General features: G+C 49.9%; 1 protein-coding gene across 3 annotated transcripts in view; it reads left to right on the forward strand.

The window, feature by feature from the left end:
* The first annotated feature begins 1,644 nt into the window (after positions 1-1,644).
* NCMAP (non-compact myelin associated protein) overlaps positions 1,645-25,827 on the forward strand; it is a 41,451-nt gene continuing 17,268 nt past the window's right edge. The window contains exon 1 of one of the 3 annotated variants that reach the window (XM_007178703.2): positions 1,645-1,695. The gene's annotated coding sequence lies outside the window, so the exon portion shown is untranslated. Of the gene's footprint in view, positions 1,696-18,871; positions 18,896-25,827 lie in introns of those variants that run through there. The other 2 variants (XM_007178702.2, XM_057555604.1) reach the window with 2 other exon arrangements.

Consider the following 25,827-nt stretch of genomic DNA (forward strand, 5'->3'; position numbering starts at 1 on the left):
TCCCACATTCTGCGGAGCAACTAAGCCTGTGCACCACAACTACTGAGCCTGCGCTCTAGAGCCCGCGAGCCACAACTACTGAAGCTCAAGCGCCTAGAGCCCATGCTCCACAACAAGAGAAGCCACTGCAATGAGAGGCCAGCGCACTGCAATGACTCAGCGCAACTAGAGAAAGCCGGTGCACAGCAACGAAGACCCAACGCAGACAAAAAATAAATAAAATGAAACTTTAAAACAGCTTAAAAAAAAACTAGAACTACCATATGACCCAGCAATCCCACTCCTACGCATATACCTGGAGACAACCATAATTTGAAAAGATATATGTACCCCAATGTTCATTGTAGTGCTATTTACAATAGCCAGGCCATGGAAGTAACCTAAATGTCCATCAACAGAGGAATGGATAAAGATGTGGTACATATATACAATGGAATATTATTCATCATAAAAAAGAACAAAATAATGCCATTTGCAGCAACATGGATGATCTAGAGACTGTCATACTGAGTGAAGTAAGTCAGACACGGAAGGACAAATATCATATGATAACGCTTATATGGAATCTAAAAAAGGGGTACAAATGAACTTATTTACAAAACAGAAGTAGAGTCACAGATGTAGAAAACAAACTTATAGTTACCAGGGGATGGGGGGGAGAGGGATAAATTGGGAGATTGGAATTGACATATACACACTACTATATATAAAATAGATAACTAATAACCTGCTGTATAGCACAGGGAACTCTACTCAATTCTCTGTAATGGGCTATATGGGAAAAGAATCTTAAAAAAGAGTGGCTATACGTATATGTATAACTGATTCACTTTGCTGTACACCTGAAACTAACACAACATTTTAAATCAACTATACTCAAATAAAAATGTTTTTTAAAAGGTTATAAATGGGCTTCCCTGGTGGCGCAGTGGTTAAGAATACACCTGCCAATGCAGGGGAGACGGGTTCGAGACCTGGCCTGCGAAGATCCCACATGCCGCAGAGCAACTAAGCCCGTGCGCCACAACTACTGAGCCTGCGCTCTAGAGCCCGCGAGCCACAACTACTGAGCTCGCGTGCCACAACTGCTGAAGCCCGCGCACCTAGAGCCTGTACTCCGCAACAAAGAGAAGCCACCGCAATGAGAAGCCCGCGCACCGCAGGGAAGAGTAGCCCCTGCTCACTGCAACTAGAGAAAGCCAGCGCGGCAACGAAGACCCAGTGCAGCCAAAAAAAAAAAGTCTATAAATATTATAAATTTTAAAAAAACAACAACAGACACCTACACAACCCCCCTGCAGCTCACACCCGGCCTGGTGTATTCGTTAAGGCCCCTTCTCCCCTTCTGCCCTGGCAGAAGTCTGGCCTGGGAGACGTGGCCTTGGTGGGCTGAGCGCCTGGGGGTGGGGGTGGGTGTGCCAGAACCGGAATCTCAAGAAGGACCCAGGCCAGCATTAGCGCGAGGACACTGCGGTGAGGCGCCGCCCAGCCAGCGTCCCCAGCCTGGCGCCCCCAGGATGGCCCCCGAGGCAGTGACCGAGGGGGCAACTGGGCCCCTCCCCGGGATCACCTGCGCGGGGCGGGGCGGGGCGGAGCCGGGGGCGGGATCCCGGGCGGCCGGAGCCGGAGCGGCTGCGGTGGCGCCGGCGGGAGGCGGAGCGGCCGGCGGCCGGCGCGCAGGGCTCCCCCGAGCAGGTAGGAGGCGCGGAACGCCGGGGACGCCGGGTCTGCGGGGGGCACGGGCGGCCCGGCTCAGGCGCAGCGGCTCGCTGTCCACCTGCCGCGCTCCGCGGAGGGGTGACGGGAGAGGGAGGGTGAGGGGTTCCCAGTCCCACCCCCACCTTCGTTGGAAGAGGTGCCTGGGGTCTGCGCGCGAGGGCGGTGGGCGGTGGTCCGGGTGGAGGGAGGGATATCGGTCACCTTTTGCGGGTTTTGGAAATGGGGATGGGGCATGCGTACAAGTGCCCGGAGTGCCGAGCAAGCTCGACCCTCGCGGAGAAGTGCCCCGAGCGCCAGCCTGCGTTTGGGGGGTTGATATTCCGGACATCCCGCAGGCAGGTCGTTTCCTTGTCCCACCCCCCTCACCAAGCCTCCGGCTGAGGGTCCGAGACTCCCCGGAAGAAAAGGGAGCGGACTCGGCCAGCCAGGAGGTAAAGGGATTTTGAACCACTCGGGACCTGTGTTGGCTTCATCTGTGAAATGGGCGTCTGGATGGGTGAGCCCTGTGCGGAGGCCCCTCCAGGAGGAAGATCTGCGATGAAAACCCACAGCAGGGGGAGGAAACCAGTGTTCTAGCTCAGATCAGCAAACTCAGCAGCTCCGGGGTGGCTCACTGGACTAGCTGCTCCAGAGGAAAGAGGTGGGGACACGTTCTGTGGTCTGGATATCTGGCAGGAGGAGGACATGGGTGTGTCAAATACTAGACCAGGCTTAGAGGGACCGAGGAAGCCGTCTAGTCTGGGAGGAGGATCTGGAGGGGCGCTTGGAGGAGGTGGGATTGAGTAGGGGTGGGGAAGACAGCATAGTGCTGGTGCTTTAGAATCAGTCAACCTGGGCATTGGAATCCCTGCCTTGCCCCTTAGGTGGCCAATAACTTAGTCTTGGGAAGGACCCTGCATTTCTCTACAGTTCCCTTTGCTCCGTAAGTGAAGCAATTTCTTTGACAGAGTGTCAGCTAGTCCATATAAAGTGCTTAGTACAAGGTCTGTATATTATAGGCACTCAGTAAATATAAGATGTTACTTTCCACTAGACTGTAGCTTCTTTTTTTAATATATAAATTTATTTATTTATTCATTTATTTAATTTTTGGCTGTACTGGGTCTTCGTTGCTGCACGTGGGTTTTCTCTAGTTGCTGAGAGTGGGGGCTACTCTTTGTTGCCATGGCTTCTCTGTTGCGGAGCACGGGCTCTAGGCGCGCGGGCTTCAGTAGTTGTGGCACGTGGGCTCAGTAGTTGTGGCTCGTGGGCTCTAGAGCGCAGGCTCAGTAGCTGTGGTGTGTGGGCTTAGTTGCTCCGCGGCATGGTGGGATCTTCCCGGACCAGGTCTCGAACCCGTGTCTCCTGCATTGGCAGGCGGATTCTTAACCACTGCACCACCAGGGAAGCCCTAGGCTGTAGTTTCTTGGGGGCAGGGGCCATGTCTCTTTGGTTCACCATTATATGGTGCCTGGCATATAGTAGGTCTCACTACATATTGGTTGAATGAATGAACAATGAATGAGTATGTAGTACAACAGTTGGCATGTGGTAAGTAGTCAATAAATAGCAGTGAATTTAGAGATGATCAGATCCTAACAGATGGGATGATGTAGGAGACGGTGGTTTAGGTGGATGGAGCAGTGGAACAGATTAAGATAAGCCCAGAGTAACAGATTTGGGGCACCCCCTCTTATGGGGGGCAGGGGAGTAACATGATAAGCTCATCCAGAGCACAGAGGTAGGGAGGGCACACAAAATCTTGGAATCCTGAGTCCCAGCAGCCACATGGGAGTAGATGAAGGAGCTGGAACTCTAGGTAGGTCAAATACCTTTCTCACATCCTCTAAGAGTCCACCTCCAAGTTACAGGGGTAAGGGGAGGCGGGGGGGTGGGGAGGAAGACACAGCAAAGGACTGTGGGTGCCTGATGGGAACGGAAGATGAAAAGGGAAGGGGGCTCCCATGGCCCCTTCATGGGGGTGGGACATTCCTCACCTTGTCCTGCTGTCACCTGGCTGGTGGTGAGGTAGCTGAAGGGGGCAGTGTGGTGCCAGGTGGGCCAACTACTGTGGGTGCGCTGAGCCAGGCTCACAGTGAGTTGGGCTAGGGGAACGTGTTGGGTCTTTGGGGGAATCTGCTGCAGTGGATTCAAAGCTTATCCCCGTGGCCGGTTCCCACACCCCTTATCACCCCTGTGGACAGTGGCCACTGATGCCTCAGGCTGGGAGGGAGCTATGTCCTTGAGGTGGAGCCACTCTTAGCAAAGTTAGGGACCTTCAGCCTGTCTGACGTCCTGGCAGGCAGCCTCATTGGGTTTCCATCTCCCTGTGGTGACTAGGAGTCTGTGAGAAGCAATTGAAAAGTAAATGTTTAATGGAACATTTGATGAAGGAGGAGGTGAGAATGAAGTGGAGGTGAGAGATTTGGGGGAACACATCAAGAGGAGATGGGAGCCACTGTATCCCTCAAAAGAGCCAAGTTCGAAGCTTCTCCTTTTAGCACTTTCCATAATTGCTCATAATCATTTAATGTCTGTGTTTCCCACCGACTGTAAACTCTGTGGGAACAGGGAGCAAGCCTGCCTCCTTCCTGACTGTATCCCCACCTACGACAGTGTCCCGCACGTGGTAGGCATTCGGTGAATGTCTGTGGAATGCACAAACCTGGGCTGAGGACTGGGGCTCTTGGCATTGAGAGAGGAGAGCACCTCCTGACAGAACTGAAGTAAGCACCGCCAGTTCTTTTTCCCCTGTCCAATCCCTACCCCACAGCTTGAAGGGTGCGTCCCCCTGCCACATGTTCTGTGCCTCCACCCTCTCTCCTGCCCCCATCAGCGTCTTAGGGAAGACTCCATTACCAGTAGACATTTACACCTCAGGGGGAGGCCTAGGCACTGTGCTGCCGCTCCCAGCCCTGCTGCCCTTGACAGTCAGCCCCCCGGAGCCCCCGGGGCTTTGAGAGGAGGAAAGCAACATCCAAGCTGATCCCCATCCCATTGCTCCTGGGACTCAGGGTCACAGAAGGTAGGAGCTACAGGGACCCTTAAAGGTAACAGAGGGCTCCCTCCATTTAAAGGTGAGAAAACTGGGGTCCGGAGAGGATGAGATACACTCGATCGATGGAGAGTTAGGGGAGACCTCAAGTCTCCTAATCCAAGTGCTTTGTCACTACAGTGGGCTGTGAGAGTCTCTGGGAATTGTAAATCCTGCAACATTTCTCTTTACTTTCCAATCTTCCAATAAAATGGAATGGAAGGTTAAAAAAAAGAATGGTAAAGTGGATTTTAAGTTGCCCAATAAACCCTTTTAATTAAAAACAAAAACAAAAACCTCATATGATGAAAATAGACCCCAAATTATGTATGTTCACTTTATTTTTTAAAAGATGTATGTTTGATATTGGAGATAAATAATCCAAAATAGGAACCTCTCTAACCTAGGCTAAGTATTGCTGGCCAGCAGTGCCTGTGTTAAGATGCCCCCCTGCACGTTGCCATGCGAGAGCCTCTGAAGGCAGCCCAGAAGCAGCGGCATGTTTGTTTCTCCTGGACAACCTCCAAGCGCCGAGCACACCGCCCTATTGGGTTCCCCATCTCCATCCATCCGGCCTCCTGATGCGGTCATTGACATCTGGGCTTCTGGCATCCCACTCTTTGCTTTGGGATCTGGCAGGGTGGATCCCTCTTTGCCTTCTTTCAGAGGAATTCCTTATCAGGACGATAGATCCTCGGTGGGCAGGAGGGGGCAGGAAGAGGGGAAGGGGACTGGGCCAAGGCAAGAGCCTGCCAGCAGGTCTCTGGATTCCTGAGCAGGGCTGGGTGTAGGTAGAGTTGAGGGGGTAGGGCCAGTGGCAGCTGGGCTGGAACCTCTCATGTGGTTTGAAACTCCTGGGGGTGGTGGCTGCAGTTTGGCCTAAGGAAGGAAAAGAGGGTGTGCCAGTCTCCGAGACAGAGAGGCCTGTTCTTCAGCCAGCTTCCAGGCCTCTTGTGAGGGGCCTCCTGCCTGGGCCAGATACTCCTGAGCTGTTGGGGCCCTCAGTGGGGCTGCCAGATCCTATGGTACGTCCTGGGCAGCTTCAGGAGGTGGAGGGGGCGGTCTTAGAAGCTCCTGGCATCTCAAGGACCCGTGCAGACCCTGGACCGCCAGCACGCCTCGCTGCATCCGGGGCAGCCTCAGCCAGCAGTGAGGATGGGGCACAGAGCAGGGACATAGGCCTCTGCTTTTGAGCCGTGGGACCTTGGTCAAGCCACATCGCCTCTCTGAGCCTCAGTTTCCCAATGTATTAAAGAGGATACTATCCACAGTCCTCCCTTAATAAATATTAGTTTCCCTTCCCCTTCAGAGAAGCTTGTGTCTTGGGACCTGTCGAGCCAACTTTTAGGGCCAACAAGCCTCAGGATTTTTCAATTCCTTCAGAATTCATTCATCATTCATTCATTCATTCACTCACTCATTCTCCAAGGCTAACACCTGCCTCGGGCCTGCACTGGAAATTCAGCTGTTTTTCCTGGTGTTTGTCTGGTTTCTGGCAGACGCCGCCACACATGGCCTGGCCTTGAAGCTTCCATCTGTTCCTCCACTGGGGATGATCTCTTTCAGCCTGTCGTGCAAATTAAAAAGCAGTTGTGTAACTTGTTCCTCCGCTGCTGTCCCTAATCCCCTAAACCCTCCTCCAGGTTTCCTAAGGTTTTAGCCTGCGGGTCTCAGAGGGAAATAAATGGTTAACGTCTGCTTGCTGAGAGCCTGTGTTTGCTGGTGCCCACACAGCGCTAAATGCTCCACATGCCTCAGTCCCTTTAACACCCACGGCAGCCCAGGAAGTGAGTAGTATTATTCCCTCGGTCCCTGCTAAGGTTCAGAGACCACTTGCTGGTGGTCACAGAGCTTACCAGGGACGCAATTTTGCCTTCGTGGACCCCTTCCTCCCTAAAAAATATTAACAGTTATATTAATGACAGCATTGGTGTATTAAAACATTTTCTTCAACCTAAAAGTTCCTGTTTTCTTCTGATTTTGACAGAAATGAGAACATTTTTGTGAGCCCGGGAAAGTATTGTGAGCCCTGGCACTTTGTCTCCTGGGCTCAGGAGGGACGCAGGCCCTGAGGCTAGGGAGAAACAAGGCTGAGATTCCCGCCCACACTGTGGAAGTTCTAACCTCCTCCCTGTACTGCCCTTTAGCAATTAAAAAAAAAAAAAAGAACAAGCAAGAAACTGTAGAAAAGGGACTAGTTATCTGAAATCTTAATGCCTATGGTGGTATTAATAGTTCTCTCTGGAAAATGTAACTTGGCTTTTTTATTCACCTCCCCACCAAACTCCCACCCTCTGCCTCGCTACTTCTTGACCAAAACTTTTCAAAGAGCCAAGACCACTCTATCCTCTTTTGTGGAAATTCTAGACACCCCATCTTGGCCTTCTATCCAGTCTCAGACCTAAAGGGTGACTGGTTTGCCCAGAGGACAAAAGGGGATTCATTTATCTTATGGGAGCAGCTCCAAGTTCCTACCTAATCCCCAGAAACATTATCATTGGTCATGGTAATAATAACAACAGTAATTCATATTTTTGAGAGCTCTCAATGTGCTGGGCATTTGCTAATCACTTGGCATGAACTGTCTCATCTCCATTTTACAGATGAAGAAACTGAGACTTAGGAAGACTCAGTGAGGTGCCCAAAAGGAGGTGCCAAGATAGGGACCTTAGTAGGGAACTAAGCTGGGTCTGTTAGACCGTTGTAGTTACAGGTCCAAGCTCTCTCTGCTCGCCGCACGACAGGCCAATAAATCGGAGACGTTGAGGTGAGGCATAACGACTTTATTCAGAAAGCCGGCAGACCGAGAAGATGGCAGACAAATGTCTCCGAAAAACCAACTTATCGGGTTCGGATGCCATTTTCTTTTATAGAACAGAGAGGGGAAGGAGGTGAGGAAGTAAAGTAAAAAGGCCATAAGATTTGCAGCTGTCCCCTGGAATGGCCAGCCTCGGTGAGGGGACGTGTTAATTTCTTCTTTCTTGCAGCCATCCACAGGTGGACAGGGTCGGGATGTTTCCCTGAACAAAGGCACTTTGGTTTAACATTCAGGCAGAGGGGCAGGGTTCCCCAAGGCAGGCCATTTTGTAGAGACAATATCCTTTTAATGAACAAAAGCAGCTGAAAGCAAAGGTTAAAGTAAAAGAAACAGATCCAATCTGTAGTCAGATTTAGCTCTTCCCTGTTTCATTGTCAGAGCATGACCTCCACGAGGGCAGGGTCCATTTCCCACGGTCTCCCCCGTCGCCCAGCACAACTTTCAGTGTGGAAAGACACACTTTCAGTGTGGAATTAATGAATGGTGGACTGACCTCTCCACTGTCCTGCTCTCTAGGACGCTTACCACTTCCTGTCCCTGCTCCTTGTCTTGGGACAGTCTCTATCTCCTGCCTCTGTAGTGCAGAAGTTGGCAGCTACAGCCCTGGCGGGAGTCTGGGGCAGCTCAAAGCCCTGCTGGAGTAAGGGACTGACCAAAACAGGACAAGCTTCAGGCATTCACTCCCCCATCAATGCCCGTCCAACCCCACCACCCAGCCTAGCCTGTGGGATCCCACTGGAGGATTCTACCTCCTGCCAAGGCTGCTTCTCCCTGGAACTCCAAGGTGAAGCCTGACACACACACAGGCAGAGTGCCAATGGGAAGGAGGTGGCTGAGGGAGTCTGTGTGGCTCTCTGGCCCCGGGCTCATCTTTTTTCCTCTTAATGCCTTTGGCCCTTCCCCAGGGCACATTACCAGACTGAGAGCAAATACCCCCAGGGGGACATGAATTCACCCGCGAAAATAATCAGATGCCCGAGAAGTACAACTACTATACAAGAAAGACAATAAATCAAGCTGCATATGTCATCTAAAGCAGAATGATTGAAGTAGATGGACCAAGATTTTGAAGTAAAGCACGATAATTATGCCTAAAAAGATAAGGGAAGACATTTGTAAAATAACGCAAGGGCAAGAAGTCACAGGAGGGAACCAAGGCAAAAGATTAGCTATGAAAGATACACTTTTTAAAATAAAGGACACAGTAGATGGTATAAATATCAGGTTGGATACAAGTGAACTAACAACTAACTAGTAAAGAGGAAAATCAGATTGAGAACTGTCCCGGGATGCAGGAAAAGACAAAGAGAGAACAAATGGAAAAGAAAACCTAAGAGATGGAGGGTAGAAGTAGATGTCCCTAAAGGAGAGAAAAAGAAAAATGGAGAATAGGGAAGAATTGAAATAATGGAGATTAAATGTTCCAGAATTAAAGGAAAATGAACTCAGATTGAAAGGACTCATGGAGTAGCCAACAGTAGAAATAAAGAAAAATCCACACAAAGATATCATGGTAAAATCGAGAATATGACAGACAAAGAGGAAGGACAAAGAGAAATAGCATCCCTTACAAAGGGCCAAGAATCAGATTGACATTATACATCTCAATAACAGCCCTTGATCCAGGAAGTCAAAGAGTAATGTTATTACAAGAATTGAAAGAAAAGAACCCTTTCAATCCAGAATTTTAAAGCCAGCCAAATTGTCATTCAAACATGAGGTCATACTAAAAATATTCTTAGGCAAATAAAGCCTTAGAAGGTGGAATACACAAAGACCCACATTGAAAATACTCATGAAGGAAATACCTAAATAATAAAAGAAACAAGTTCCAGGACGTGCTGCAAGAGCTATGGGAAGTCAGGGTGTTTAAGTCAGGGGTCAGTGCAAGAAACAGAAGCAGAACTCAGCATTTTCGGTAGGAAGGGATTTTATGCACCTAATTCTTTTAAAATATTGGAAAGGCTGGAGGCTTCCAAAACAATACAGAACTGGCCAGACTGGAGAGCTATGGCAGCTGCCATAATCAGGAAAGTGAAGGAATCACAAGGCTGCCTGGAGCTGTTGAATTTAAGGATACACAACCATGGCCATGTGATCCAGGGATCTGGAAGCTGGTATGCTGTAACTACTCAGATTCTGGAGCTCAGAGTCTGGCTACAACACTTGCTCATCTTTTTAACGGAGGACCAGCCTTGGGCCCAGACACTTTGGGAGGTAACACTGTCCAGCTAGAGTTTAATGACATTGATCCGTTTCATCTATTTTATTTTGTTACTTTCTGTTGATGGCAAGTGACATTGGTTTTCCATTTTCAGAAATGATAGAACATTTCTGTTTAGAGCACACTTTTAAATGTTTTAAAGGAAAAGTGGGTCCAGGGATCTCACTGCAAAGCCATTGTGATTGGTGCAGACAATTATTATAAGTAGTCAGAGGTGGAAGAGGTGACCTAGGGAGGAGGGGACAGTTGGGTCTCATGACAGAGGAAGGTTTAGATTGGTGTAGCACTGGGAAGAGAGCACTGGACCAAAGGCCAGTGTGCTGATTATTTATCCCTGTGTAACCAACTACTCCAAGACTTAGTGCCTTGATGCTGTCTGTCGCGTGGTTTCGGTCAGATCTTCACATCTGAAGGCTCAGCTGGCCTGGGCGCCCACAGTGGCTCACTCATGTGGCTGTCAGTTGGGAGCACAGCTGGGGCTGTCAGCTAGCACATCTACCTGTGGCCTCTGCACGTGCCTTGGGCTCCTCACAGCATGTCAGCTGCGTTCCAAGAAGGAGGTTTCCAGGAGCAAGCATTCTGAGAGGCAGGAAGCAAAAGCTGCCACTGAAGGGCTATACCTGGAACTTCCAGTGTCACTTCTACCGTATTCTAGTGGTCCCAGCAGTCATAGGGCCCACCTAGATTCAAAGGAGTGGAAAAATAGACTCCACCTCTTCAGCGGGGAGCAGTGGGATGGGAAATACTGTGCAGCTAGCTTCCCAATGCTGGGAAGCATGGGTGAGTTTAGGAGACAGGAAGTCACTCATTCCCTGCCTAGGGCCGGGGAGAAAAGGAGGAGACAGGTGCTGGTGGATAAAACTGGAAAAATTTCATGGAACACCTTAGTTGATGAGACGAAGAATTAGGGCTTTATTCTGTAGCCAGCCGGAAGCGATTGATGGTATTGGAATGAAGGAGAGACACTGTTCAGAAAGCCAAGGTCTCAGCAATTCTTTCTGCAACAAGTGGGTCCGCAGGGAACAAGGCTGGTAGCTTCTGTTCCTTTACAGTAGAATATCCCAGCAGCACGATGGAGTGAAAAAACACACTGCCCTCAATCCACTAAGCATTTGTTAGACAGTTATCGTATGCCAGGTGCATGACCAGGCCAGGCATTGTGGAAGTAAGTCTACAATTCATAAACCACTGGACTATCCTGCAAATTCCAGTATTTCTACATTCATTCTATAGCTTCTAGATCTCCTCTTGGACTCCTCATGGACCCAAAATCTTTTGCTAGGACAAGTGTCCTGGGTTTTGACTAAAAAATTATGGTGCAGGTCCAAGTCCAAGCCCCATAAGCACCCAGAAGAGGGTGTGGCTTGCCCCTGGAGTCTGCATGGAGCTGAGCGAGGGCCTCTGATGGCCATCAGCAGAGCTCAGGCAGCCAGAGCCCAGAGAGTTCAGTGTATGTTCAAAGCCAACCCATCCTAGGGCATCTGTGAAAGCCCATCTCTTCCATGCAGCCTCTCTGTGTGCATGAATTTACTCCCCGTGGAGCTCCTAGAACAGAAGGGAAGACAGACCTGTCTACTAATTACAACACTTTCATATGATAAATGCTGTAAGCAAAGTACCTATGAGATGCTGTGACGTCTCAGAAGACATCGACCTACTTGAGATTGGCGGGGATGCTTTGGGCAGGCCTTGGAGAAGGAAAGCAGCATTTATCAGTGACCACTATGCATCAGGCACTCACTTTTCTAGAGGCTTGACATGCATTGCTAAATGACTTATACACGCAAAACCCTCACACGTTTATGTGTTAAGGCTAAGTAATTGGCACTTATTAACAATTGTTATCTCATTTGATTGTTGCAACCAGGAAAAAGACAGGAATCACCAAGCCCAGTTTACAGATGAGGAAACAGGCCCAGAGAGGTTAAGTCACAGGCCCAAGGCCACTCAGGCCGGAATTCAAGCCCATGTCTGACTCCAAACCTCACACCTCTGTCCGCGCCACCATACCACCATTTCGAGGGAAGGGGAGGACTTCCCGGGAGACGAACAAATCCTGTTGGGGGGGCGTGGGGGACCCAGTAGTCCCAAAGAGCCAGGGTTCGTAGTGTGTGGGTTCCAAGATGGGATGGGGGAGAAGGCAGGAGAGAGGGCTTTGAATGCCAGGCCAGGGTGCAGGGAGAAGGCTGGATTCTCTCCCCAGGGGAAGGTCCCACCACTCCCTAGCTCACACTGTAATCTCTCCTCCCAGGTCACTTGTCGCCTGACGTCCACGTCCTTCAAGTCAGGGCTAGGCCTGGAACACGGGCTCCTGACTCCCAGCCCAGAGCTCCTCACCCAGCTTCCTCCTTGTCACGGCGTCCCTTTCAGGCTGTGGTGTTTGCTCAGAACCCGAGCCCGGGGCAGAGAGCAGAGAAATATTTACTTATGTCACCGCCAACCCTGCCTCCTGGCGGCCCCAAGGGCTACCTCACAGAGAAGTTCAGTTATATAACCCCGAGTTGACACAGCAAGAAGGAGAAGGAAATAAATTATAATTATTCTTTTTCCTCAGTCTTGGACACACTTTGGATAGCTTGACATTTGCTTCTCTGCTTCCTCGTCTTATTGACCTGTGGTCTCCAGGGACCTTAGTGGTTCTCGATCAGCTGTTGATTTTAGCCTTGATTCTGGTGAGGCTGGGGATTTGGGAAGGTCATCCTAGAGGCCGGGGAAGGGAGAGAAATGAGATATCAAAGGGATGCTTTATGCCAAACTCTGCTGGGGCTTTGTATGCATAACGTCATTTTACTCAAGCAGGAGCCCAACGAAAGATGTCCCGTTTATTACCTCCCTTTTGCAGAAAAGGAATGGAGGCACAGAGAGGTTAAGTAACTTCCCAAAGGACACTCAGCAGAGCCAGGTCAGAAGCTCTGAGGCTCCTAGTTTTCAAACATCTCACATGGAATCCGTGACGTAGGGATCCTGGAGAGAGCAGAGCATGCTAGCATCTCCCTGTGGAGGAAGTTCCTCCATCGCTTAATCCCCAAACATCCCTCACATCTCATCTCCTCTCTGGCCTTCCCTGGACACTCAGCTCCACCGTGCTGGGACCCTCACTGTCCCACCCGCCTCACCAATCTCACACTTTCCTTCCTGAAAGTGTTCATCCTCACCCCTGCCTCCCAGTCTTCACACCCAATGTTCTTCCCAGCTAGAATGTCACTCCTCCCTTCTCCACCTGACAAAATCCCAGCAAAATAATAATAATAATAATGCACCTTCATAGAGCAGAAGCTGTGAAGTGGAGTGGTTAAAAGAATGAACTCTGAGTGTTCTGCATGGTTCCAACTAGTTTCATCACTTTTGCTGGCTGTGTGACCTCAGGCAAGTTAGTTGACCTTTCTGGACTTCAGTTTCTTCACCTGTAAGATGGAGATAATGATACCCAGCTTACTTTTAAGAAAGATAAAATTATGGGATGAAATGAGTTATAAAAATGATACAAATAAAAACTTACTTGTAAAGTTTTTAGAAAAGTGCTTGGCACCTAGTAAGAGCTCATCAAATGCTTATTCTTATCATCAAGGCTTCAAATGTGGAGCAGACTCTGAAGTCAGATTCCTGGAGTTCACATCCCATCCCAGTTGGTGACCTTAGACAAGTTAGTTAACCTCTCTGGGCCTCAGTGTCCTCTATAAAAAATTTAAAGTGTAATGTGCTTTCCACTTAGGGTGGATGAGACAATCAAATAGACATAAAGCACTCAGAGGGCTTGGCACTTAGAGACAGGTAAATATAATCTACTATTATATTACTGGGATTCAGACCCAGATCACTGACCCCAGAGCACAAGGGTTTAATGACCACGTGGTGCCACTCAAATTTTGCCTCTCCCGGCAGCACGCCCTCTTCCCCGGCCCCCTGCTCAGCACCCTCTCCCACTCCGAGCTCCATAGCACTCACGGCCTGTCTTGTCTCTTAATGTCATGTCTGCATTACCAGCGGCCACATGTGGTGGGAAAGCACAAGGCCCATGACCTGTGCTTGGTCCTTGTTCAATGAGGCAGTTCAGTCAGCTGCTATTAACCCCCCACTGCTCATTCACTTAGCGGGGGTTGATTTCATTTGACAACTATGTGTTCATACCTGCAATGTGCCAAGCAGTATTTGAGGAACTAGGGATTCAAAGGGTGAATAAAAACTGACACATCCCCTACACTCATGGGGCTCAGAGTCTGATACGGGACACAACCATTCATCAAATGGAAGGTGCTAACTACAGCCAGTGGTGACAGAGGGACACAGGGCTGTGACAGTGCACAGCATGGGAATTTGAAGTGATGCTTGGGTTGAAGTATCAGAAGTGTCAATAAATGAGGAAAGACTGCTCTGGCATATGCAAAGGCCCTGTGGCAGTGACGGGACAGAGTGACAGAGGGCAGAGCTCAGACAGGGAGGGGACTGGAGGGGTCTGAAGGATCCAGATCCTGTACAGGGGACTTGCTGACCATCATAAGTTCTAGTCTGAAGTAGTCTTGAGGTTTTTAAAGATTGCTGCAGCTGCTGTGGAGAAGGGTTGCAGTGGCCCAGAGCAGAGGCAGCCTTGGCCTGTTAGGAAGCTATTGCAGCATCCAGGTGAGAGAAGACAGAAGCCTGGACCTGAACAGGGATGGGGAGGATGAGAGAGGTTAGTAAGAAAATGTATAAGACATGAAGGTAAATCTGAAACGCCTTGATGATGGGGGTGGAGAACTGGTGACAGGTGGTGACTTTAGGTTTCTGGCCTCAGAGGCTATGTGAGTGGCAGTGACATTTCCTGCAATGGGGAACCCTGGAAGAGACCAGATTCTGTGAAGTGCTGGGGCATGACAAAGCCCAAGACACTGCCTGGGCCCTCAAGAGGGGGAAAGCAGACATATAATAACAACGACGATGGTGATAACAGTAGCTAATTGAGTGCAGGATTTGAACCGAGCAGTCTGGCTCCAGAGCCTCTGTTGTAACACCCTCTACTCTACAGCCATCATGCCATCATCTTTATTTTCTAAGTGCCTACTAGGTGCCAAGAACTGTGCTAGGCCCTGGGATGTCAGCTCTGAACAAGAAAGACACTAGCCCTGCCTGGCCGAGCTCCCTGCTGGCTCAAGACGTACCAGCCCACGGAGGCAAATGCCGGCACGCTGACCTACCGGCGGCCTCCTGCCCTGCTCTCACAGAGCTTAGGATCTGGGGGTTGGATGGGTCACAAACAAGACAGTTTCAGCTGGTGGTTATTCTGTGAAGAAGGTTAAAGAGGGTGAGACAATTCCTGGGGTTGTAGGGAAAGGGATAATCTTAGAGTGGTGACATTTAAACTGACACGATAGTAAAATTGCATAATCACACAGTTAATAGTTCAGAACCCCAGCACGGAGTGGGGGTGGGAGTGAACAAACTGCATGAGGTAGATTTTTTTTGTTTTTTAAAGTGTTAGAATTTTTTTTTTTAATAAATTTATTTATTTATTTATTTATTTATGGCTGTGTTGGGTCTTCGTTTCTGTGCGAGGGCTTTCTCTAGTTGCGGCAAGTGGGGGCCACTCTTCATCGCGGTGCGCGGGCCTCTCACTATCGCGGCCTCTCTCGTTGCGGAGCACGGGCTCCAGACGCGCAGGCTCAGTAATTGTGGCTCATGGGCCTAGTCACTCCGCGGCATGTGGGATCTTCCCAGGCCAGGGCTCGAACCCGTGTTCCCTGCATTGGCAGGCAGATTCCAAACCACTGTGCCACCAGGGGAGCCCGATTTTTTTTTTTTAATTGAAACATTTGACATAAGTGCTTGAAGTGTTTGACGGTTTGGGTTTTGAAGTGTAAATAGGAGTTCACCAGGCAGACTGGGTTAGGAAGTCGTTCTAGAGAGAAGCATGAATATGAGCAGAGGCAGGTAATGCTATGCGATGTGTGTGTGTAGAACACAAGTTCTTAGGTATCTCTAAAGTATAGTTCATAAGCTCCATGTGGGCTCATGCCTATATTGTTTCCTTTTTGTCTCCAGTGTTTAGCACGTAGCTTATGATTAATGAATCTTTACTGAATGAATAAATGCATGAAGAAATGAACAAATGAATGAGCTAGTGTTGATAGGAGAGGCAGCAAAGAGGGAAGGACATAGTATAAATCGGTGTTGTTCAATATAAATGAGCCACATTTGTAATTTTCAATGTTCTAGTAGCCATGTTAAAAAAGTAAAAAGAAACATTACATTTTGATAATATATTTTATTTAACCTTGTACATCCCAATATTATCAAACATCTAATCAATATTTAAAAACTACTGAGGTATTTCACACTCTTTCATTTTATGCTACGTCTCTGAGTTCCCGCAGGTATGTTACACATACAACACACCTCAATTCAGACCAGCCACATTTCAAGGACTCCATAGCCACGTGTGGCTACCGTATTGGCGAGCACAGGTCTAAATGCTGCTGGGCGGTAAAAAGCCTGCTGAGGGGTTTGGACTTCATTCGCCTTAGCTGGTGAGAGGCCGCTGAAGGCCTCTATGCAGAGGTCAGCACGGTCAGGTTGGTTGCTAGAAAGCTCTCTGGGGTAGCTGTGCAGCCGATGGCCTTTGAGACAGAGAGTCCCTTTCCAGCCTCTCCACTCTGGCATGGAAAGGTCACACTCAGGGCATACTCCACTCCCCCTGGCTGTGGTGTGACTGGTGTGGAGACGGGCGCCCTGTCCCCAGCTAAGAATCTCCCTCCGTTGGCGAACGGCAGAGCCCAAGGTCCCCAGCCCGCAAGCAGCCACATTCTCCTCTGCGAATCTGAGCTTCTCTTTCCCGAGGCAGTCAGTGCTCGCTGAACAGCGCGGCATCTGCTGTGGTTTGTAGCGAAACAGACATGGCTCTGGGCAGTTCGGAGAGAAAATGAAGTGCCTGTTAGCGTGTTTTGCAGTAGCCCCGCCTGGCCAAGCACCTTGCCGGCTCAAGACACGCTGGCCCGTGGAGGCAAATGCTGGCACGCTGGCCCCCGCCCTTGCCCCTGCACAGCCCCCCACCCCCCGGGGTACCCAGGCGCCCCTGGCGCGCTCAGTCCCTGACACACCCACTCCCTTCCCCACCATGCTCTCCTGCTCACTTTCATATTTCCTTGGACCCCGGACTCACACTTGCCCTGCATGTTCTGCACGCCCTCAAAGCCTGCTTCATGTTCCCTCTGACTCTTCAAGGAGGCTGGGGTGGGTGCTGGGAGGGCCCTGGTTTGGGAAGCAGAAGACTGGGTCCCAAGCCTGCTCTGGTAGCTCTGTGACTTTGGGTGAGTTACTCGGCCTCTCTGAGCCTCAGTTTCCTTGGGTGTAAAGCGGAATGGGTATGACGAGGGGTAAATGAGATTATGAACGTGAAGCCCCAAGCACAGTGCTAGACACAGAGGAGGTCCCAAAAGGGAGTGGTGGTGACCGTGAGTGGTAAGTGCCCATCGCCCCCCACCCCAGTTCCTTGAGAGCCAGGCCGGCTTACACACCCAGGGCCCCTGGATTCTCCCTGCCTCCACACCTGCCATGCTGCTGGGGCCTGTCATCCTCGCGTGACAGGGCTCGGAATGCATTGACACTGGAAGATTTGGCAAAACTGGAGGACCGTGGGCTCAGCTCTGGGGTGGGAAGCATCAGTAGTGATCCACGGGAGATTCTTCAGAGACGGCACTGGGGGCTCTGCCCAGGACAGGTCAGCACTGAGAAGACCCTGATCCAACATCAGGCCGACTTCTCCGCCGGGCACAGCAGACACAAGGCCCACAAGACTTTCAAGGGCCCCCAAAATGTTTTAATTTCTTTTAAAATCGGCGGAGGGGGGAAAATCTCATTTTAGGGCAGAAGAAAATGTTTCCATTTTTTTCTCACATCAGAAAAAATAAACTGTTTAGAGCCCATGAAACTTTATTACGGTGAAAGCAGCCCTGCGGCCACACTGAGGCCCTGACCAATTCTTCATTCACTCAAATGCATTTTTTGGGCAGGGTACGTTGCATCTGTTCTTTTTTGTTCTTTATGATCTTGTCTGGCTGCACACACATCTTTTTTTCCCTGAGATGAGGAAGATGAGGCTCATGGAGGGTAAATAAATTGCCTATAACTTAGAGGTGACAGAGGTGGGATTTGAACCCAAGTCCACCTGAGTCCAAACTCGTTTCTTCCCTAGACCACGCTATTTGCAAGTTCATCATCTGATTTGATTTACAGCATAAGGGCAGGATAATCAGCTTTTTTTTTGCCTCACTGCGCGGCTTATGGGATTTTAGTTCCCTGACCAGGGATTGAACACGCACCCTCGGCAGTGAAAGCGCGGAGTCCTTACCACTGGACCGCCAGGGAATTCCCAGCCCCATTTTAAAGCTGAGGAAACTGAGGCCTGGAGGAGAAGGGAGCATCTTGCTCACGAGTCCCTTCCTCCTAGTCAGTGAGGGTGGGGAACCAGCCCCTCCTTCTGAACCCTCCCTACTGCCCCTGCCCTGTCCAAAGCCCTTCCTGTGCCCCCCACACACTGTCCCCTCCCCTTGGCCACGCCTCGTGCAGCCACCCCGCACACGTGTCTCCCCTGCCCTTCTTCCCACCTTCCTCCTTTTGTCCGGTTTCCCAGCCCTTAGAGGGGCTGCTCAGGTCTGCATAGCATCTACATCCCGCCTCCTAGCAAAGCTGGGGGCTGGCGCTGCCACCTGAGAGGGAGGGAGGAGAGAGAGAGCGAAGGTTTAGATGAAACCATGGGTCTCCCAGACAAATGCCCCTCTGTATCTCAGGGCCTGTTGTGACTGGCTGCGGGCCAGCTCTCCCCGCGGGCAGCTTGAATGGCTGGGATTGTTCCCCCGCCTTCTGTCCTGTCTGCCGCCCAGCGCCTGCCGCCCAGCGCCTGCCAGGCCCCAGCTCGGGCAGGAAAGGGGAGGGCTGTTCCTTCTGGAATGGAAGGTGTAGGAGGCAGGCGAGCCTTGGGGAGGGTGAGGGGCCACGTCCTGAACCAGACTGGGAGGCGGGAGAGTCACACGACGGAAGGAGCGTGAGAGAGAGGTCACCGGTCCCCGCCGTGCAGTTTGCAAGAGAGCAAACTGAAGTCCAGACAGAACAAGTGACTTGCCCAAGGTCACACAGCAAGCAAGTAACAGAGGTAAGACTTGAACCCTGAGCTCCTAACTTCCAGCCCAGGGTTCTTGCCGCCCCCTACATCAGGCCTCCCTGTCAGGGTTTTGGTGGTGACCCTGCTGGACAGGTGATGTAATGAGCTCCATAGCCCGGGACACTGAGACTCAAAGAAAGAACGTCACGTGATAAGCTTACACAGAACTAGGTTCCCTCGAATTCCGAATTCCGTAGTAAAGTGCAGATGCTCGAAACAGAGTTTACATCCTTAACTCATTCATTACAAAGACCTTGAGGTTAACCAAGCCCTTGGAAAAGGCAGAGGAAGAGGCAGAGAATCAAAGCGAGGCCCCTGAAAGGTCAGCGTTAGGGGTAAACTCAGATGATTGGATTTTGTAGGACGGCATTTGCCTGGGTTCTTTAAAAAAAATAATGAGTTAGCCAGGGGCACTGGGGGTCAGGGCATCTGGTTCCGAGGAGACTTGGTTTTTTCCCCTGCACTCCCACCCCCCATTTTTTTTCTTCCAGAGGTTCACAGTGGCCTGTCCATGGTGTATACAACTCAGGTACATCTCTATGTTCTTGCTTTCATAGGTGGCAACGAGAAGTAACTCAGAAACCTCAGCTGGTGTGTTTTAGAAACGTAGTGCAGTTACCAAGCGGGGTGGTTGAGGGCAAAGCTGAGGGGGAAACGCAGGGCCCGGTGGCACCTCATCGTGCTCACGGGCCAGAGTCCCTTCGGGTTGTCTTTGGTTCTTGCTCTTGTTATTACTGATCTTGTCTTGAATGAATCAGAAAGGAGTTCTGGAAAACGTACCAAATGAACTACCAATGAACCTTCCTGTCTGTGTGCCCTGGGCATCCCCACCGGCCCTCAGCTTCCCCGTTTGTAAGGAGAGGGCGGTGGACTCAGCAGTTTTCAGACGACTTCCACCAAATCGTCTGATCACAGGAGTTGCCTCCTAGGGCCATCGCAGAGGGTGTGGGGACCAGTAAAGAGAAATTGTGGGGGGAGGAGTAGAAGGGAGCAGTTTGGCTCCTTAAACCTTTTGGAGGAGCTGAATTTTCCATCATAATTTCATCCCCCAAACTCTCCAACGGAAGAGTAGATCTCCTTTCACTCCGGACAAACACATAGAAAGTCTACCGGTTTCACTTTTTCCTGGCTGGCAGAATCCCTCTGCACCTCCCTCCTCCCCCTAGTTGGACTGGCTACCCCCAGGCTCCTGCGGGGCACTGCCCTGGGAACTCCTCGATCCCTGGGTCCCTTGAGCTTCTCATGTTCATTCGCTCCTCCACGTTAGTGGGGCACGTCCTACAGGAGCATCCCAGGAAAAGGTGCATGGGGTGGGATGGATTTTTTGTGAAGCTTCCTATGTCCCAAAATGTTGTTCTTCTACCCTTACACTCGATATTTAGTTTGGCTTCTGTCCACTTCTAGGCTGGAGATTATTTTCCCTCAGAATTTTGGGGAGTTATCTCAGAGCTTCCCTGCTGCTGCTGTCAAATCCACTGCTGTCTGGTTTCATCTGAGTGTTAATCCTTTTAATGGTATTTGACCTTTTTTGTGTGTGTTATCTATAGATGTGTGTGGGATATTCTCTTTAGGCCCTGTGTTCTGAAAGGTCATGATGATGAGTCCCACTGCGGGTCTTTTTTATTCATTTTTCTGGGGACTCCGTGAGTCTTCTCATTCTGAAAATTCATGTCCTTCATTTCCAGGAAATTTCCAGGTATTCTTTGATAATTTCCTCCCCTTGATTTTTTCTGCTTAATCACTTCTGGAACTCTTATCATTAGAATGTTGGACCTCCTGGAGTAATTTGTTTTTGCCCCTTTTCTCTCCCAATCTTTTTTTGTTCCGCTTTATGAGACATTTCTTCAACTATCTTCCAATGCTTCTATTGAATTTTTAACTTTCTTTTGTCGTATTTTAAATATCCTAGCACTCTTTCTTGTTCTTGGAATATTCTTTTCTTATAGCATTCTGTTCTTGTTTTATTGATGTAGTATCTCATCTCTCTGAGGATGTTGAAGTTTTCTTCTGCCCTTTGAAGGGCCCTTCTGGCCTTCTGTCTCTGTTTGCTTTAAATGCCTCCCTCTGTTCATTTGTTTGCTGTCTGTTCATCGTGTTTGAGGCTTGTACCCTCAGAGGTCTGTTGACCCTTAGCTATCTGTTCCTATTTAAGAGTAAGCCACTAGAAAGCTCATTGAATAAAAAAAGTTCAGGGGAAGCTCTGAGTGTGGGGGCCGGCTTATCAGCTAGTGGCCTCCCCATTGGCTGATTGGCAGGAACCTGGTCATTTCATTGGAGGATCGTGTAACATCAATCAGTATCTGTCAGTCTGTTCTCTTTAGCTGGTCAGTCTCCCAAGAGCCTCTAATTTCCTGCCTGGAGGTTAAGCCCAGTGGCCCAGGGGGTTAAAGGGACTAATGAGCCCCACAATGCAGGACTTTACCTCAACACCATTTTTTAGCCAGAGATTAACCACCACCTTCCTTTTCCTTAAGTCTCAAAGTCAAACGTGCCTATGAATCACCTGGGAATCTGGCTAAATAAAAGGCATATTCTCATTCAGCAGGTCTGAATGGAGACTGAGATTCTGCCTTCCGAACAGGGTCGGAGGGTTGCCAGCGCTGCTGATTCAAGGACCGCACTTTGGATGGCCAGGGTCTAGAGCCATGCCGTCCAGTGGAACCTTACGCAGTGGTGGACACGTTCTAGACCCACACTGACCAATACAGGAGTCGCAAGCCCCAGTGGATGTTAGCACTTGAAATGTGGCTAGTGCGACTGAGGCCCTGAACTTTTAATTTTATTTAATTTTCCTTAATTTCATTTAAATTTAGATGGCCAGAGGTTTGAGCCTCGGCCTTTGCCAGGCTGCTAAGTCACACTCAGCCATGAGCTTTTCCAGCTTTCAAACCTTGACTGGCCTCTCTCCAATGTGGTTGTCGTCTCTCCTTTCTCTTTGGCCTTACGGATCCATACGTCTGAATTCCTTTACTGTCATTCATGGGGGGGGGGGGGTTTCAGAAGGAAGCAGAGATGAAGACTTGTGTTCCACGTGCTCTGTTGGACCAGAATTCCCTCCCGCATTTTTTAAAAGACAAAGATAGATCCCACACTTTGTTTCTCCCAGGATGAAGCAAACCAGAGTTTTTCCTTCTTACCTGTCATCTTCCTCTGGGCCCAGAGAAACCATTTCTGAGTCACTGCAGAGCCTGAGAGCTACTGGAAGAGGTAGAAGGCTCTGCCTGTCTTGGGGGAGAGCCCGGCTCACCCACTCGGTGTGGTTTCTCTATTCTGTAAAGGGAGGGGTGGGCTCATGGAGGGGCCAGGCAGCCAAAGGACATCCTTGCAAACCAGAGCTGGGCAGGGAGTGGACTTATAGAACTAGAGACATTCTAAGCCCTTGGCAGGGAGGAGATTTGTCTGTTCAGGCAGGACAGGGCAGTGGAGGCAGGAGTGGATTAAGTACAAACCTTGGGGTCTGACAGATTAGAGTCTGAATCCTATATGCTAGCTCCCTCAGCAGGGAGGAGATTTGGACAGGAAAAATTGAGAATGGTCACCATTTAATTGTGCGAATAAATCCCACCGATGGGACCGAATCCCGGCAGGCAGGGGCTGGAGTAGGGTGGTCCTTCAGGACAGGATGAACTGCAGATGTATTCGTAGTTAGTTTGGAAGTAGGTGCTGAGACATGTGAAATCAGCTCGTGCAGCAGGGATGGAATCAGGCCTGCGCGGTTGCCTCCTGAGCCCACGCCCGTACACCCCTTCCTAGCTGGCCCAGTGTCTTCAGGACCCCTTCTCTGCTCCTCTCACAGCACCAGCACCTCTCACATACTACCTCCTGATGTGTGCTCATGACCACCACTCCCTGGACGTGTCTGATCAACCTCCGCATTCCCCACAGCACCTGGCCTGTGGCATGTGTCTGAACAGACACAGGCAGGGCAGGGGAAGCAGGTGTGGTTTGAATACAAACCTTGGGGTCCAACAGAGAAGAGTCTGAATCCTATATATGAGGCAGAGTAATGCCCCCTCAAAGATAGCCACATCCTAATCCCCCAAACCTGTGCCTATGTTACCTTGTGTGGTGAAAGGGACTTTGCAGATGTGATTAAGTTAAGGATTTTGAGATGGGGGATTATCCTGGGTTACCTGGGTGGGTCCAGTGTAATCACAAGGGTCCTTATAGGAGGGAGGCTGGAGAATCAGAGAGAGAGAAAGAGATGTGAGGTTGGGAGCAGAGGTCAGAGAGAGAGATAAGAAGATGCTACACTGGGGACTTCCCTGGTGGTCCAGGGGTAAAGAATCTGCCTTCCAACGCAGGGGACGCAGGTTTGATCCCTGGTGGGGGAGCTAAGATCCCACATGCCGTGGGGCAACTAAGCCCGCACGCCACAACTACTGAGTTCATGCCCCTCAACGAGAGAGCCCACATGCCGCAAACTACAGAGCCCACGTGCCCTGGAGCCCACACGCCACAGCTAGAGAGAAGCCCGTGCGCCTCAACAAAGATCCTGTGTGCCACAACTAAGACCCGACGCAGCCAAAAAAATAATAAAAGAAAAAAATAATAATAATAATTTAAAAAATTAAAAAAAAAAAAAGAAGAAGAAGATGCTACACTGTTAGCTTGAAGAGGGAGGTAGGGGCCACAGGCCAGGGAATGCAGGTGGCCCACAGAAGGTAGAAAAGGCAAGGAGACAGTCTTCTCTAGAGCCTTGAATGGAGCATGGTCCTCCCAACGTTTTGAGTTTAGCCCAGTGAGTCTGATTTTAGGCTTTGGACCTCTAAACTATAAGAAAATAAATTTGTGTTATTTTAAGCTGTAATTTGTTACAGCAGCCATAGGAAACGAATGCATCCTAGCTCTGCCATACATTAGCACTGGGACCTTGGATGAGTTACTTAACCTTTCTGAGCCTCACGCCTTTTTTATCTGGAAAATAGAGAAAAGGTATGTGAGAAAATATGTATAAAGTACTTAGCATGGTAACTGACACATAGTAAGCATTTGCTAAGTGGTAGCTGCTGTGTTTGTGGGCATCATAATTGCCATCACCCTTGCTGTTATTGGTTGCCTACCCACACATGTAAGTACAGGCTGGACATTTTCCTGTTTGTCTAGACCTTTATGGAGAGAAAGGATAGGAAGCTGTTATGAGACAGGCCCATAATTCAACTCCAGTAGTTCTCAACCAGGGGCGACTTTGCCTCCCAGAAGACGTTTGGAAATGTCTGGAGACATTTTTGGTTGTCGTAAGCGGGGGATGCTTCTGGCATCTGGTGGGTAGAGGCCAAGGATGTTGCTAAACGTCCTGCAATGTACAAGATACCTCCACGACAAAGAGCTGTCTGGCCCAAATGTAAACAGTGCCAAGCTTGAGAAACCCTTCCATTCTCTGAGGTTTTGTGGTAACTCTTGGGCTCAAAATAACGACATGTAGTAAAAATAGTGAGCAGGGTCCTGCTGCAGCAGGGCTGCTGAGCCTCGGAGTGCCCGCAGGAAAATTGCTTACCTCCTGGAAGACTTGGCAGCCACCACAGTTTGGAGGTAGATCTGAATTTGAGAGTCAGCGTCTCCACTCATTTGCTGTGAGACTTTGGGCAAGTCAGTTAACCTCTCTGAGCCTCCATTTCTTACCAGCAAAGTGGAGATAAAAGACCCGCCTTGTCGTATTGATTAAGTGAGAAAACGTATGAACGCACAGCGTCTGAGTCTTCATCAGCGTCCCCTTAAATGTTAGTTTCCCTTCCTTCCTGATCAGAATGTCGGGGTGGAATTATTTTCCTCTGACATATTCACTTAGGGGCATAAACTCTTTAACCTTGTGCCTATTTCCCTTGGGGACAGTGGGACACCTGGAGATTTATGTAGGAACTCGGGTGTAGTTTGAGGACTCCGTGGCTGGGCCCTTGGCTTGAGCCCAAAAACTGAGGGGCAAGTGGAAGGCATAGGTCACGTTCCAGCTCTCGGTCAGTCTCAACCAGGGTACCCACTGGTCTCTTCCTCCCACTGACTCCTGGCACGGCCTGTGCCACCCTATTGGCACTAGGTGTAAATCTGCCTTGTGACAAGTTTCATCTGGGATTTCTATTTATAACTCTTTGTCCATGAAACTTATCAGACTTTAAGGTCTTGGGCTGGAAGCTCCTTGAGGCACCTTTCTTTACAACGTGGGCCACAAAAATAAGAAACAAAGGATGTTCAAGCCAGAAATTGACAGATGGGTAAATAAGACTTTGTAGATGTGGTGGGCCTGGAACCCAAACTTCCAGAGTCACAGGCCACTGCCTTTTCCATAGGACTTCAATCTGATGTTGATTAGCCACCTCTCTGATCAGGCTGGACCAGGCGTGAGCCCCACTAAATATTGATGGAAGGAAAGATTCTTTTTTAATTTTTTTTTTTTAAATTTTTGACTGTGTCGGGTCTTGGTTGCTGAGCGTGGGCTTTCTCTAGTTGCGGCGGGCGGGGGCTACTCTTTGTTGCGGTGTGCGGGCTTCTCATTGCGGTGGCTTCTCTTGTTGCGGAGCAGGGGCTCTAGGCGCACGAGCTTCAGTAGTTGTGGCACGCGGGCTCAGTAGTTGTGGCTTGCAGGCTCTAGAGCACAGGCTCAGTAGTTGTGGTGCACGGGCTCAGCTGCTCCGCGGCATGTGGGATTTTCCCCGGACCAGGGCTCGAACCTGTGCCCCCTGCATTGGCAGGCGGATTCCCAACCACTGCACCACCAGGGAAGTTTCAGGAAAGGTTCTTAAAGGAAATAATTCCATTTCTCATCCTCTTTGTCTGAGCTCTAGATACATGATCCCCATGGCCCATCTTTGAATCGTCTCAGAGCTGTGTACATGGTGGGCGCTGGCTGAATGAATGACAGGGAAAATGGACAGAACAAGTGGGAGGATGAATGTGTGCACAGTGGGTGGGTGGGTGCATGAGTGGAT

Source organism: Balaenoptera acutorostrata, chromosome 1 (genome assembly GCF_949987535.1).
Source record: "Balaenoptera acutorostrata chromosome 1, mBalAcu1.1, whole genome shotgun sequence".
Lineage (NCBI taxonomy): Eukaryota > Metazoa > Chordata > Mammalia > Artiodactyla > Balaenopteridae > Balaenoptera > Balaenoptera acutorostrata.